General features: G+C 42.6%; 2 long non-coding RNA genes across 14 annotated transcripts in view; one reads left to right on the forward strand and one right to left on the reverse strand.

The window, feature by feature from the left end:
- Window positions 1–1140: 1140 nt before the first annotated feature.
- LOC144316400 (uncharacterized) lies at window positions 1141–9704 on the forward strand. Of its 13 annotated transcripts, none has more exons than XR_013382341.1 (9): window positions 1142–1337; window positions 1455–1641; window positions 2322–2461; window positions 3163–3526; window positions 4042–4231; window positions 5612–5710; window positions 6047–6198; window positions 7046–7254; window positions 9543–9704. It is a non-coding gene; the product is annotated as an uncharacterized LOC144316400 (long non-coding RNA). The 13 variants fall into 13 exon arrangements; XR_013382344.1 differs by having other exon boundaries at window positions 1143–1337; window positions 6047–6101; XR_013382335.1 differs by having other exon boundaries at window positions 1141–1337; window positions 5612–6198.
- The window catches only part of LOC144316401 (uncharacterized), a 55779-nt gene continuing 48691 nt past the window's right edge, over window positions 9450–16537 (reverse strand). Inside the window, exon 5 of the long non-coding RNA XR_013382346.1 lies at window positions 9450–9636. This is a non-coding gene — a long non-coding RNA (uncharacterized LOC144316401). The remainder of the gene's footprint in view (window positions 9637–16537) is intronic.

The raw sequence follows: 16537 nt of genomic DNA on the forward strand, positions 1-16537 counted from the left end.
CAATATCTAAGAGAAAAAATTATTCTTCTATTTTTTAAGCTTTCTTGAGTAAGTCCATTCTTTTTCCTTCCAACTTAAATAGTCCAACAATATGGTATTACAACTGGCTTTCTATTGTAGTTACCGGAGACCAAACACAATGTCTGGATCACAGTAGGTGCTCAATAAATGCTTTTCAAATGAAAGGGCAAGAAATACAGATCTTGAGTAAACACAAAATTCTGAGACCCTGTGCTGAACAACCAGGTGATTTTCTCAGCATACCTATTGCTCTCAACTATACAGCAGAATATTTTTCAAAATACTTGATTGGGTACAAGGCCTTGAACCTTCTACCCTCAAGTTTCTGGATCTCATTGGCACTGCAAATCCTGGAAGAACAATAATAGCTGTATGCTTGTTTCACAATCCAAAGAGACTCTGATAATGTCTACCACCCCAGCCCAAGTAAGGTTGCCACATAAAATGAAAGATGCCAACTAAATTTGAATTTCAGATAAACAACAAATAATTTATTATGTGTGTTCCAAATATTGCATTGTACATACATATACTAAAAATGAACTCATTGTTTATCTGAAATTCATATCCAACTGAACACCCTGTACTTTTATTTGCCAAATCTGGCAATCACCAAGAGTAGGTTTCCCCCCCACAAAAAAACAGTTCAATCCAAAAGATCCAGTTCTTAGAGTTGTCTTCTCATGACAGCTCATCCCATACAGAATCTCATGCTCTCCCCACACCCCATCCTACACACATGTATGCACACAAACACACACTCACACACATACATCAAGAGGAAGCCCTAATATTTTTTGATGCTTAAGAGGTAGAAGTTACTAGATTCGAAGCATCATTAAATTCATTTAAAAAAAATACTGGTGGACATAGCAATACATTGACCTTTTTCTTCACTTTCAGTAGGGACAGGCTCAGTATCACCAACATTACTTTCTCTGCTCCCAAAGGATACTCAAGGTCACTTTGTTTGACTTTCCTTAACATGGGAAAGTGTTTCAGCAAATGCATCCCTGGTTTGCTACATTGAGCAATTCTTCAAATTATGAGCAAGAGCTATTGCTACCCATCCTTCTTCAGTAGGACACTGTGACATCATAGAATCCCTCCAATAGGAAGATAACTACCCCTGTTACCCAATCATGTTTTCTTTGGGAAAAACAATCTAGAGAAAATGAGGTAGAGAATATGAACTGAAGGCTTCTTGTGGCAGTGTCTCCCCAGTAACCAATATCACCCCTTCCTGCCACATACAACTCATGTCTACGGGTGTTTAATAGTCACGTCTCTCCTCCAGCCACATTGAGAGGATACAGGTGAGACATAGTCTCTTCTCATCACATTCAAGGTCCCAACTGCCTCTGTGCCAAAATCATAACTTCAATTCTTCATCATTTCTCTATTATCAAACCTCCCTCCTTTGCCTCATTTAGTCCCTACAGTGACCACATGGCGTGGTGAGGAAAGTGGGGCTAGAGGGCACTCAGTCAAGGAACTTGCCCAACTTCACGATGAGATGCAGGTGGATGGAACCAGTAGGACTGATACTCCAAATCTGACCTTGCTCTTCCCAGCCCAGAGCTTCTCCCTATCCCCCTGCACCTGACTCAGGTGACTCAGGTAAGAATGTGTGACCTGTGTGATGGTAAGGTTTACTGGCAGACGCCATATCCTCTCTCTGTGTAGGGTTGGGGCAGGGACTGGCCCCACTTGACACCCAGGAATGCAGAGAAAAGTAAAAATACATTTCCTAAACAAGTGAGAAAAGCACATGATCAAAGGAGGGCTGGGGTTTGCAGATACGCAACCCCAAAATAGACGGATACGTCTGAGCCGAGGGCAAGAGGTGCTGCTTGTCAGTTATCCAGGGCACTCCAGATCGCTGCAGAGGGCACAAGTGCTCCTAAACCATTGCACTAGATGTTAAATGAAGCAATTAAAGATGAAGGGGACATTTTAATTACCAGGCTTGGCTGGCTCCAAAGGGGCCCAAGTTTCAAGCGAATGTGAAGACTCAATTATGCTGAACGGAGCAAGTCACCTGGCATCATGGGGCTGATTATCCAGAAGCCTGGGTAGAAGAAAAGGGATTCCAAAGAATAAAACAAAGGAGAAAAGAGAAGCCACGTGACAAAAAAAATTCATAAGACAGCAGGAAAATGCAAGAGATCCATAACATCCTGAAGTGTAGGATCAACCTGCCTCTCAAAGGAGAACAGGTAAATTAGTCCCATTAGCAATTTTAGAAATTCCCTCCTCTCTTTCCTCTAATGGATACACATTTTTAATTTTTTTTTCAGCTTCAAATAGCTCATGAACTTTTCACCTTGCCATCTTTCCCAAGCCAGAATTTCTGCCTGCTTCCATCACCAGCAACCCGAAGACAGATGTCACAGCAATTCTGGAGCTAGTCTGTCCTTTCTTGAAACTTCCAAACAAGGTTCACACTGAGTCACCCTGGGAGTAAGGAGAAAGAGTGACTGGTATTGGGGGTGCCGTGTATCATTTTTCATTGTTTGGGAGTATTTCTTTAATAATGATCATTGAAACTCCAATTTGTACAGAATTACAGTATTTTCTTTCTACATTCTCTCTTTCTAGCCTGTTTTAATATAAACTGGAAACAAAAAAGCAAACTTAGGGTAAATACTTTTTACATCAGTGAAAAATGTGTCCAGAGAAACCTCACAATTTCCCAAATCTAAGGCTACCACTATTTTAGACAGCATAAAATGTTACATGTCTATGAGCAGAACAATTTTCAAGCAGATACTGAGTCACCTAAGCTCATCCACTGGTCAAGCCATTTACCATTATCCACTAGCATTGCAGCATGTTGGATTCACATAAGCTAATTTGTTAGCTCCAGACTTGAAACCAGAACCTAAATATCTGGACTTCTAGTCCTAACACTTCCCTCCAGGTGATGCTACATGCTATCCTGGGGTTTTTGCTTAATTTCTAAAAATAAATGCATGGTCCAATTAACCGTGGGTGGATTTCTCATGGGGTTGCATTTTTGCAACTCCTAAGCTGACATATTTTGGCCTCACAGAACCTCTTCACCCAACCCTAAACGTGTCTAGAAATAAAGATAAGAGTTATCAGTTTACTCATCTTCCCATCTCCTTATTTCCACAGGGGTCAGCTAAGATCACTGTCAGATATCGGCTCTGCCTCTGGCACAGAGGAAGGACCACAACTCCCTCCGATGAGACTCACCTCACTGCCCCACTGGGAAAAGGCTCTTTTCAGGCTGGAAGTCAACAGCATCATGGGCAAGGAGTTGACAGCTGAACAGAAAAGGAGACAATAGTTGCTTCAGAAGAGCAGGCCAGTGCCTGAGAAAGAGGCCAGCCCACTGATGAGTGGAACCATCCCTATGCCACAGGCCAAGGGAAGGACGGGGTGCTTTCCACAAAGATGCATTGTGTTCAGTTCCCAAAGCCAAGACCTGTTTGCCCAAGCCTGGTGCCCCACAGTCACGGCCTGAGGAAGGTCTTCTGTAAGTCAGCAAGTCCATCCTTCTGCTTTCCTGAAGTTAAGTGTCATCTAAGCAAAAGTACCTCTGCATGTGATTGGGAGGGGGGGGCACTTGGCTCACCCCTAACACTCCCCAAGAAGAACCATGTCTCAGTTCTCACATTCACTCAGCCCATCCCACTTCATAAGGAAGGAACAAACGCACAAAGTTGGCACCACTGGCCTTCACAGCACCTTTCATACCTCTTTTCCACCTTCCCCACACTTTCTGCCTTCAAATCAATTTGTACAAAGTACTCCCTCCACACACCGCCTGAAACAGCTAGGAGAGCTTGGTTTCTGTTTAGACAGATGGGGAAACCGAGGCAGAAAGCATCACTGAGCAAGAGGCCCCGGGGACTGGCAAATTCTGGTTCCCATCCTACTCACAGCTTCCAATTTCACTTCTCCCACTAGACAGAATGAACGTTCCCTTTCCCTTTCTCCCTGTAATTAAATCAGACTGTCACCACTTCAGTAAAAACAACATTTGTTTAGGGAGGAGAGGGGGACGTGCTGTGTGGCGCTGCCTTCCCTTTGAGCCGTCCTGACAGAAACAGCACCAGGCCCCGGGTGCCTGCCGGCTCCCCTTTGGAGTACGTTCCATTCATCATTGCCTTTGGGGGCAGCTAAGCGGAGGGCTGGAAAGAGAAACAAAAAAATGACACAAGCTTCCAAAAACACAGTGGTGGGTTGGTTTTTTTTTTCCCCCTCTTTTCTTTTCCTTTTCATTTAGAAGTCCAAAATGTAAAGTGCAGGGCTCAATCAGAGGGCTAATGCTTTCCATTTCAAAGATCCTTTAATCTGAGGAGACAATTTGCAAACATCTCTTCTCTGGGCGTCCCCTTTCCCATCCCATTAATAATACACTAATGCTGCCTACAACTGAGCCACAGTAGTTGGGTGGTGTGTGCAAATCCACTCATTCATCCTCCTCACTCTGTGTTCACACCTGCTACCCTCCTGCTCTGAAATGCACACTACAGGTCTACTCTGTTTTAGGAAAGCCCAATACATGAAGCATTTAGCAAAGAGGCAGATTGCCCCCATTTCGAAAGGTTTTGGGGAAAAAAGAGAGAAAGAGAGAGAGGGAGGGGGAGAGCTACTATAGGCAGTTTACACTGGAAGTTGAGAAGCCTGGGTTCACCTCATTCATCCATTAATGCATGAGTGTGTGTCTGTTCACCTCTAAACGAGCACGTACTATGTCCCAGACCCTCTGCTAAGGATCGAGGTTAAAGGGTGAATAAAACACAGATCTCCCTCAAGCATTCCCGGCCTGGCTCAGCCAGCGATCAGCTATGTCCTTGAGTTAGTTGCTTAAGCAATGTGGGTCTCAGATCTCCCTTTTGAAGAAGAAAAATAATAGCTGGCTTCCCTCTAGCTTGCAGAGCGAGAAGGTAGTAAACCTGTGCATTTAAGTGTTTCTTTACAGATCATTAACTACTATGGGGAATGGAGGGTCATAGGAATAATAGAATTTTTGAGCTAGAAGGAACCAAAGAAATCAACTATTCTAACCTTTTCATATAAGAAGGGAGTCTGAGAACTAAAATGTTAGGTGCCTCTGTCTGTTGAAAATTTATCCAAAATGAAAACAAAAACACCTTTGAAATAGTAATGGAAGATAGAGGGTTAGGTTAGGGAATTTATACCAATTCTTTCTGGAGGGGGGAGCTCTCAGGAATAGCAAGCAGGAAAACTAGGCTCTAGTCTTGGATTTTTCACCAACCAGAGAAGTCCATGGTTGAATGATTTAATATCTCTTGAGTCCCGGTCTGTCACCTGTAAGAGGAGAATTACGAATGATAAAACATGGTAAAATAGAAGACCATGGGCTTTGGGGTCCTATAGATCTGGGTTTGAGCTCCGCCCCTGCCATATGTTAGCTGTGTGATCTTGGGTGCGCTACCTAAAAGTCACTGTCTGAGCCTTGGCTTCCACCTCCGTAAAGTGGGCATAACTCCACCTCCCTAATGGGGTTGTTGGGATTAAATATGGTGAAGCATATAAAGCACTTTGAACGTGGTGAGTACTTTTAATGAATGTTAATTCCCTCCTTTCCTAGATCACCTCTTCTAGCATTAAAATTCTATGACTATGGAATGTCTCCTAAAATGTGACATCATATAAGAATATAGGCTTTACTAGTCTCTCATCCTACAAGGTAAGGAGGAGCCAGACACTTTTCTCCTAATAAAAGACGGAATGGGGATCCGAAAGTGTGATGGCTCCCTCAAGGTCACAGCAGGTGAGCCACAGAAATGGGAGTTGAACCTGGCATCTCTACTTCTAGCTTGGAGGCATTTCTCAAAACAGCCATCTGTCACCACTAAAAAAGGGAGTCTCTTTACTTCCCATCAACCACCTTAGAATGAACTCAAGTGGTTCAAAGGAACAGTAAAAAGGAGAGAAAATTTTGTATTTGTGTTGATGGTGCCACTGGTATTTCATTTAATCTTCTCCATAACCCCATGAAGTAGGAAGTATCTCCATTTTACAGATGAGGATAAGGAGGAGAGAAGGGGCAAAGGAATTTCTCCAAGTGCCCAAGACTGGTGAGTGATGAAGCCAGAATTCATCCAGAGATAAAGCACGTGTTCTTACCTCATATCACACAGTCTTGGGGTCTTCATCACGATCGATGCATTCAGGGTAAATCTCAGCAGAGATCTTTGTATCATTCAATATCTAAAGCTGGGCAAGGAATCTTTTCTTCTACTCCCAAGTCTCATTCACAATCTTTGATACAAAGCCCCCAAAAAGTATTTCTCAGCCTGAAATTTACTTATACCTTTCCCCTCCACACTTGCCCGGAACCAAAGAGAGAAAGGTCAAAGGGATCTGGAGTTTCTGGGGACAACAGTCAACACCTCTGACCATCCCTGGGTAAATACACCTGATGATTTCAGAAGCATCAAAGACGGGACTTAGGAGACCCAGGACTCGGGGAACATGTGGCATGCTTTAAGGCTAAAGCCAGCAGCTGATGATAAATGAAAAAAGACTTTTCAAACAGAATGAATGTAAATGAGAAAAGAAGCCCCTGGTTAGGGAAGTTATTCTAGCAAGTGGCTATATAAATGTCTTTATATTGTTATTTCCAATATTAGTTTGTTGTTCCTCCATGAAAGCTGATTTATTTGAAATGTTATTACTAGAAACACCCTAATCTTTTGGTAATAATTCATATACTGGAAGATTACAGTTTTGGAAGGCAGCCCAGTGCTGTCTGGAATCCTATTTATGGATTAAAGGATTTGAACAGCATTGCAAGCAAGATCTCTAAAGAGTAGGATAATGTAAACCTGGTTCCATATAAAATGCTTTACCCCAGCTATAGTAACCCCATTAAAGTCAGATTGTTAGAGGACACTGGGTATGAGGACTTTCATTACACTAAACCAGGATATCACTGCCCCTGAAGAGCGGGGATTTTCAAGCCCAATTGCCCCTTGTTTTGACAGACCATGCTTAACTTTGCATTTCCCCTTTCTCCTAGGACATGCCAACCTCACATGATAGGTCTGGATTTCTTGAAAGGCTATATCCAGGTCAAAGAAGGGGAAAAAAAGTAATTTGTCACAGCAAAGGCAGTTGTGAAGTTAATGCGGTTTATCCACAGACCTACGATAAAATGCATCAAGTGCTTTTTGTTCTTGGAAATCTTCATGTTAAGATTGATCTCACTCTACCAAAAGAGCTTCTTTAGTAAGTAGTCTGGGTCTTGATGCTAGAAGAACCCAGAGAAGATTAACTAAATCTGACAAAAGCAGGCAAGAAGCATCATTGACCATCATGAGAGCAAAGTACTAAACAGACCCAGACCAAGACAAAGAAGGACTAGCATGCTCTTCTCCCTTTGAGGGCTTCAGTACTCTGACAAGTGGTGGGGAGGCCCCGGGAGTTGCACTCAGGGTCACCTGGCTCCACTCTTTATTGGCTGTGTTTCCATGAGCTGATCATTTAACCTCTTTGAACCTTAGCCTCTTCATTTTAAAAGAGATAACATCTACTTGCAAGGCTGTTATGAGAATTTTATGAGGTCATATATGACAAATGCTTCACACAGAGGGTGGTGAAGGAATGGCAGTGGTAGCCATAACTACATTAAACAATGGGCACGATTCAGAAAGATGGTCACCAGTCTCTAAATCAAAGACTGAATTTTGTACTTCACTTCGCTATCACAAGTTCCTACTACAAGGTGCCAAACCAGAAGTGCTATTAGAACTGGCTGGGGCTCAACAGGAGAGAGAATGAGAGGGAAGCCAGAGAGAGAAAGGATAGACCAATGTCACATTCCCCTTCAGCAACGACACTGCCTATTAACATGGACTCATCAAGCATCTCATGAACATCATCTGCCACATAAATAATGGATAATAATTCTAAATATACCACCATCTAAAACATGACCTAGGAAGTCTTTATTTTTTTTTTACTTCAACTTATTTCAGTCACCTCAACCAAATCCTATTTTATTTTATGACTTCTAGGCCTTGCTCAAGGATTCAGATCTATGTCCTGACTTTAGACACGGTACAGGAGGGGAAATTTCTCCTCAAGCCCATTGTGAAAAAGGAAAGCATTTGAGAGCAATTGGAGGCTCTAGAGAATCACAGAGCAATATTTATAGAACGGTAGACTTCAGACTATTTGTGTTAGAGTCACTGGGGGAAGGGGGTCCTTTTTTAAAGCGTGGGTTTCTGGGTTCTAACCTTAATTCTGCCATTAAGTCAGAATATCTGAGAAGGGCCTTAGGAACTTACACTTTGAACAAGTTCCCTGGAAGAGCTTTATGTACATAAAACTTTGAGAATGGAGATTCCCTAGAGATTCCTAGAGAAGAGCCAGTGAGTGTCAGTGTCCTTCAGAGCTTCTAGGGACCATGGTGACAAAGAACATTTGTATTGTGTTTTAGTATTTACAAAACACAAATGTGATCACATACTAAGAAGTGTGCATACAAACAAAATAAATATATCCCTAATGCAAATTATGGATATTGATAAACAATACAGTACACCTCATCGACCCCGCATCATTAAAGAAAGGGCTGTTCTACATAAATTAATCTGCTAGAAAAACTGGGACTTAACTCTTTGAATGGTCAGCATTTGAAACAATTAATAGTATCAGTATTTTTTTGGAATGAATTATACAGACCTTTGCCTTAATAAATCAAGGATACCAAAGGTAATTGAACATTGTATTGACTCAGCGTAACATTAGGAGCATCTGCTTTTGCACAAAGCCTAGAAGCAGTGATGTGTGGTTCACTGATAAATAGTGATGTCCTCTGGTCTCCACTTGGGTAAAACACGCTTTGGACCTGACATTTGACAGCCCCAACCTTGAAGCATTTTGCTTGCCATTTATGGTTTTTCCGACTTCTCTCTGAATTGGCTATCAAATGTCACTTCCTGTCAATAGGACACAAAGCACCCCCTCTTTCACCTTTCCTGATATTCCACTTCTATTCTATGGTAGGAGAATATTGAGAAAGTCTTATAATTGTAAATATAATGAGAGGAAATCAACTCTGAGTTTCCTGAATAGATGATCCTTGGAGTAATATTCATGAGATTGAATGTGAGTTATATGAACTATATTTTCTCTGCTCAGAGGCCTCTCTCTACTTATTTCTGGTCCAGTCATGCAGCAATGTTCAGGAAGTTGAGAGTGGTCTGTATCCAACCTCTTACTAAGTGAAGTCAACAGTTGCATATCTCTGAGGTTCTCAGGCCTGAGTGTCTGTTCACCAGGATGATCATGTCCAAGGAATTGGGTCACACGTATATTTAAAACCAATGCATGGAAGGAAGGGAAATGGATAAATAGGATCACTCAGAAAAAGAAGATTTAATATTTTCTGGTAAATTAGTAAGAATTCTTTCTGCTACTGTCAGATAAACAACATAGATTAATTTCGGAACAAGGTGGGAGGGATCTATTAACTCACAAAATCAGCAGGTTTCTCTCTTACTCGTCTCTAGTTCTATGTGTGTTGACAATGCTGTTCCAAGGCAGATGGAGTTCTTCTGTACAGCAAGAAGCATACTCTGCATTCAAGTCTTCTTATCTTAGAACCTGAAGGAAAGAGATGCCTCTTACTTTCCCACTTTAATAAAGCAGACACGTTCTCTGATTAAACCAAATTGGGTCATATTTCATCTTTTATGCCAACTGCTTGTGAAATGACAAATGGTCAGCCCCAGATCATGTGCCCATTTTTGTGTTCAGGGGTACCTGATGCTGATGGGCAACGCATCGTAGGCATAAGGTTATCATGGGGCAGGAACAGCTCCCCAAAGAAAGTAGGAATTGATCTTAGCAGAAGAAAAAAGGAAAGATGCTACAGAAATCAAGCAAGAGATGTCTGCTGTGGTGAAGCAATAGGCTCGTGGCTCTCCTAATGAGAATGCCATGGAAAAGCAGGTGAGGAAAAATCATGGCCCTCCACCCACAGGGGTTAGATCAGGGACAGCCAGAGCTGCAGAAGTGTCAGTGTCCATAATGCTGAACCACCTCTCCCTATGGAATCCCCAGAAGGAGAATTCTAGTGAAGAGGAAATTGTCACTTCAGTAACTCCATCAGCTGGGGAAACCAGGTTATGCTGTGGTGACCAATAACCTGCTAATCTCAGCAGCTTTACATATGAAGCTTTATTTCTCAATACTAGTACATGTCCGGTACGTTTGCCAGGGGGGCACTTCTCATCATTGTCCCCACTCTGAGACAAAGCAGTGACCATCTGAGAATGGTGAACCACATCTTAGCTCTAGGAGCTTCTGTCTGAAGCAACTTTTTCACTTCTGCTTAGCCAAGTAAGTGCAATCCTACCATGAGTCTGGGAAATATTAATGGATAACATTAATGACCACCAAGGACTGTGGATTCCCCGGCCTTAGAAGGACGAAGAACAGAAAGGGAAAAGAACGATTCCCTACCAAACCCCACCTAGTGGATGTAGCACTTTGGGTTCACCCCTACTCCTCTAACTGCCATGCTCACCATTGCTCCCTACCATGGGAAACAAACAAAGGATTCTGATGCTGTGATGGTAGGGAAAGGAGGAGCAGAATGTACCAAATTTTTGTTGGAATATTTAGAGAATGCAAGAGAGAATGGGGATATCCAGGCCATGGCATGAGATATAGATGATATAAGTATATATAATCATATATATCATATATATATGTACATATATGCCAAGAGTGTACCAAATATGTGTGTGTGTGTGTGTGTATCTTATCTTAGTGATAAGAGTAGAAAAATCAGAGAGGGGGCTAGAGAAGAGCTCTAAATCTCTAAACAGGCTTACCTGGGAGAGACTGCAGGGGTGATATCTATCCACTAAATGACCCCCTGCTAAATTTAGTGAAGTACCATATGTAGCACTAAGGGAAAAACATTCCAAACAAAGAGAGAAATGAAAGAAGGAAGAAAGGAAGAGAAAAGAAAGGAAAAGAATATAAAAGAAAAGAAAAAAGAAACAGAATGGGAAGTAGGAAGGAAGAAAGAGGGAGAGAGGAAGGAGGAACAGAGAAAAGGAGGGAGGGAAGGAAGGAAGCAGCTTACTTGTGACCAGTTACCTATATTAGTATGTGAGACAGTTATCATCTAGCATTTGCTAAGAACCTACTCTATTGATCAAATACCAGAGTTAAAAAGATGACTAAGTCATAGTCCTTGCCTCAAAAATTGAATTTCTTGTAGGCAGACAGGCAAGCAAAGAAAACACATAAAAAACAGGGAGATACTGCTATGTCAGAAGCAAGCCCAAAGGCTATAGACACCCCAAGAACAAACACTTGATCTTAAACTTGATCCATGGCAATCAACTATGAATGGCATCCGAATGAAGGAAATCTCAGAATTAACCCTAAAAGTCAAGTAGAAGTTAGCCAAATAAGGGAAAGCAGGTTCAGAGAGACTATTACAGGGAAGAAGGAGCACATTGAAAAGATTCCCAGGTGAGGAATGAGTGCTACAAGTAGGTCAGCATGGGATTAGGATGAGGAGGACAGTAAGAGGTAAGACTGGAAAGAACAGTCCATAATGGGCTTTTTGTGGCTTGCAAAGGACTTTGTATTTTATCCTGAAGTGAAGAGAATTTTAAGCAAGGAACCAACATGGTCAGATTCACATTTTAAAAGAGTCACTGTGGGATCCCTGGGTGGCGCAGTGGTTTGGCGCCTGCCTTTGGCCCAGGGCGCGATCCTGGAGACCGGGATCGAATCCCACGTCGGGCTCCCGGTGCATGGAGCCTGCTTCTCCCTCTGCCTGTGTCTCTGCCTCTCTCTCTCTCTCTCTCTCTCTCTGTGTGTGACTATCATAAATAAATAAAATTTAAAAAAATAAATAAATAAAAGAGTCACTGTGTCTAAATTATGAAGAATGAACTGAATAGGTGCACGACTGGGCGCAGGGTGTGTGTGTGGTGGGGGGGACAGCCAGAGGACTCTCACATTAATCCAAGCAAAAAATATTGAAAGCATAAACTATGGGTATAGAGGGAAGGTGGGCATCAATAAATCCCAGCCCCAATCAGTTAGCTAGGGAAAGTAGGTCCTTGAGAAGGGAGGAAGATGGGGCCTGGAGCTCTTTGAACCAGAGTAGAAGCACCATCTTCACTATATTTTTCCTTTGCCCATGACACTGAGAGAGTAAAGTTGGTGAGCAATCATGTCCGCTGCATCTAGTCAACCTCATTCCCCCTAGAAGCCAGTTGTGTGGTGTTAAAGGGATCAGTCAGGATCACCCAGGGGCAATAGGGATGCATCACTTGTGTAGTTAAAAAAAAAAAAGAAGAAGAAGAAGAAGAAGAAGAAGAAGAAGAATCAGTGGGCTGTACCCATGGCAGACTCTGATCCTGAGAGGCTGGGTTTTCAGAAGGATCTTTCTCTCCATCCCCACAGAGCTTACAAATTATTTCATAGAACATGACCATGGGTCTATGTGTTCATAGAAAATGATGTGCAGGGACACCTGGGTGGCTCAGTGGTTGAGTGGCTGCCTTCGGCCTGGGGCATAGTCCTGGGGTCCAGGATCGAATCACATATAGGGCTCTCCACAGGGAGCCTGCTCCTCCCTTTGCCTATGTCTCTGCCTCTCATGAATAAGTAAATAAAATCTTAAAAGAAAAAAAAAAGAAAATGATGTGCAAATAGAGTTATGGCACCATTTCACAAACCCTAGCCTACAAATAATGGTATTTGTCGTCTTAAGTACTGTACTAAAATGATGACAGTGCTCAACACTGCATTCTCTCTAAGTCATCCTGAACTCAGCCCATTAATGATCCAAAGCATCATCCAGGAGGAGTTCGCACCGCAGGGCCCTGGCCACTCTAAGAGCCGCCCAAGTGCCACTAGGAGCAAGATGGCCTCATCCCTTCTCCTTCTGCCTGGGATGCAAAGGGGCCTCAGCTGGTCTGAGGTAACAAATCTACCCAAACCAACTGAACTTATCCTAATAAGCTGGAGGAAAAAGGAAAACAGTTGTGCTACTGGAAAGTGGGAGAACCTGGGACATTCAAAGAAAGTAAGTCCATTCATCTGGACATACAGCCCTTGTTTTCTTTTTTTTTTTTTAAAGATTTTATTTATTTATTCATAGAGACAGAGAGAGAGAGAGAGAGAGAGAGAGAGGGGCAGAGACACAGGCAGAGGGAGAAGCAGGCTCCATGCAGGGAGCCCGACGCGGGACTCGATCCCACGTCTCCAGGATCACACCTCGGGTTGAAGGCAGCGCTAAACCGCTGGGCCACCGGGGCTGCCCCAGCCCTTGTTTTCAACTCACTGTCTTTATTTTGTCTTTTCTTTTTTTTTTTTGTTTTTTTTTTTTTTTTTGCAGAAAACAATACTAAAGGGTGAGATATAAGGCAAGCGGTCAGTTCTAGTAAAATGTAAAGTCTGAGCATCCCTTTTTTTTTTTTTTTTATTCTCCCAGTCTACACTGTATTTCAGGAAGAGGTCTACACCACTTTAGGAAGAGTTCAGCAAGCCTTATCAAGTGATCAAGTGCCCGGTGATTGGCCACTGCGAGCTCGGGGGGCCCCATGCAGAGTGCAGGACTCTGAGAGCAGATCAATATGAGCTTCCAACAGCACCCAAGTTCTTGCCAGTCAGCCAAGCGGCCCTGTAACACCCACCCCAGCCCTGCCCTGCTCTATCCCTCCCCAGTGTCCCTTTGAAATCCTCTATAATCAGGGAGGACTTCCTTGCCACACTATTTTCTTCCCTTTTGAGGAAGGTGGGCAAGCATGTGGCAAAAAATGGGAAGCCATCTGAGTCATCTGAGCCATTCTCCCACTCAGAACAAGCCTTGCAGCTCATCATCTGTTTTAGGGGAAACAGCTAAAAGTACATGGAGTCTTGTTTTGTGTGCATATGAAACATCCCGCTCTGCATGTTCCCAAAGTCGCGCTGTTACGTTGGGCCTATGCTTGGCTTGTTGAAGGAAAGGGGAGCCTCGGGATGTGGAGCAAGGGCAAGGACCAGCCCGCCAGACACTTGGAGCTGGTCTCATGGGCCAGAGAATTTGAGTCCATTCCCTGGAGGGATTTGAAGCACTTCCTTAGAGTCCCCTGTGCTTTCGGCCCTAGTCCAAAGTATCTCCCCAGTAAGTACTCAGTGATGTCTGAATTTCTGCCCTAATGGTAGCATTATTTGAATAATAATACTGCTTTCCAAAAATCTGTTATTAAAACATGAACCAGCCTGATAAGGATTTTGGCTTCAGGCTGTAACCAGCCATCAACCTCTCGGGTTTTTACCTAGCAAAGCTGAGACATACTGGACAGGACATAAAAGATAGGGTTATTTTGGTACAGGGTGCCTAGGTGAGGAAAGACAGGGTAGGTTAGGTCTTAGGTTACAATGCGAAGGGAGCACTAATAGAAAAGGTAGGTAGACAAATAAAGGTAAACAACAACCACTTCTCTGTCCCTCTCTCTTAGCCATTTGTTCAGGGCCAGTTTTGACCTTGGGCTCAGTCACCACTGGATTTTAGGTGCTGGAGAAATTTTGAGAGAAAAGCAGGGCAAACGTTCATTCCCAAGTCCTATTGAATCATATTTCTTTCTATCCAAGGAGAATGTAAAGTGATGTTTTTATATCAATGTATCAATGTAGAAACATCTCTGTTTTTTTACAAGGACCATAATAGCATTTGTCAGAATTTCAGTAAACATTAGTTTGCGGGCACTTTAATTTTATCTTCTCTGCCTGCACATCCACCTACCCCCAACTGGGGAAAAAAAAAAAGCCTTTCTGTCCAGTCATTAATGATGTATACACAGTCACTTAAGAGAACTAGAGGAATCATTCTTCAAGGAAGCATTTTTTTTTTATTCTTTGTAAAACAAATGATTGCCTCCAAGTGTATGCCATTTAAAGCATTTTCTACAAGGGGCTTCTTACAAGAGTAAGAAGTACCCTTCTTACAGAAATAAGATCTCCGGAGAATGTCACATTTTTTTACTGAAGTTAAGGGAGTGTGTTTAATTGGGGGTGGGGAAGAAGAGATTCTTGGAAAGGAAGACTGCTGAACTTTGGAACACATTACCAAGAACAATTTTTGGGAGCTCCTTTTGCAGAGAAAACCTACTGAAATAGGAGGGTCAAGGTTGTAGCCCTGCCTAAAGAGAGGGGGCACTGCCACATGTGACCCCAGGAGCTCTCTTCTGAGGCTCAAGTGTCATAATCCTAAATCCTGCTCTTTCCCCTTTGGATCCTTTGACAAAGCAAGAAAGCAGAACATCTTGTCCATCCTGTCCTCCCAGCATGCTGAGAAACCTAATGAGATAAAAGCTCAGGTTTGCATAAGAAGTAAATCAGAGGAGTCCTGTCTCCACAAATTCTGAACAGAGCCCATCTTGATAAATAAAGTGTGACATTCATAACAAACAAACCAAAAAGCAGATAAAGGATGAGGGCCCTCAGCATTAATGCTGGAAAACCTTTGGCGATAAATAAGTAATATTATAATAAAAGATATTATAATGCGTTGTCATTTGTGGGGAGAAATGTAATATAGTCTGAGGAGGAAGATAGATGGCTCAAGTTGTTTCTCTGACAGTGGAAGTAATAGCTATTGAATGTTATGTTTAGCATATCATAAAATCAGTGTTAGCAGGCAAGACAGCCCTCAAGCCTTCCTGAAGTCCACATTCAGGCTTTTGACACCAGCAAGAAAAAGGCCTGGAATGCAGCTCACCTGGGATGGATGGCCTCAATTCGAACCAAATCAGAAGAGACAGAGCTTCCCCTTGGCCCTCAGACTGAAGTGGAAATGAACTTTGGGGTGACTGGGGAATGTCTTTCTTCAGCCCCCTTTTTTATTTGCCATCCGCAAGGGGCTCCTGCCAGTTGTAGGAGCTAAGCAGTAAGACTTGAATTCGGGGGGCATTGGAAACATTTTTGAGGATGATGGTGGCCAGTTCTCTTTTTATAATGAGTAGCCAAAGACAAAATCAGGTTTCCTTTAGAGAGGCTGAAAGCCCTCCATCTTCTCACTCTACCAAAAAATCATCATCATCACCTACATATGGCTCTACCACACTGAAACACCCCCAATACTTATTGTGTAAGTTATATCCCATTCACCCAAAGGAGAAGAGCGAGCCATGATGATCTGTGAGACAAAGGACCCTGACCTCCCCATATCCACTTACTGGAGCTGTGCAGCCTTGTTTGTTGTGGGAACAGGAAAGCAAGTAGGCAGAAATAATTCAACCAAGTGCTCACACAGTAGAGGGTCTTCACTTGTGCCAAATGCATGCAAAAAGAACACTATTTTATTTATTTTCTTTTTAGTGTATTATTTGCCAAGAGAGCCCACTGATAAAATACCCTTGGAAAAATGTCATTTTCAAAGATACAAAAAAAAATTAATAATGAACTAAAAACTAAGGGAAGTTTACCCACATCCAAATGGATTTTTTTTTCCCTTCTGAAGCAGACTACGAGAAGGATCTGAGAAAGG

Source organism: Canis aureus, chromosome 6 (genome assembly GCF_053574225.1).
Source record: "Canis aureus isolate CA01 chromosome 6, VMU_Caureus_v.1.0, whole genome shotgun sequence".
NCBI classification, from domain to species: Eukaryota; Metazoa; Chordata; class Mammalia; order Carnivora; family Canidae; genus Canis; species Canis aureus.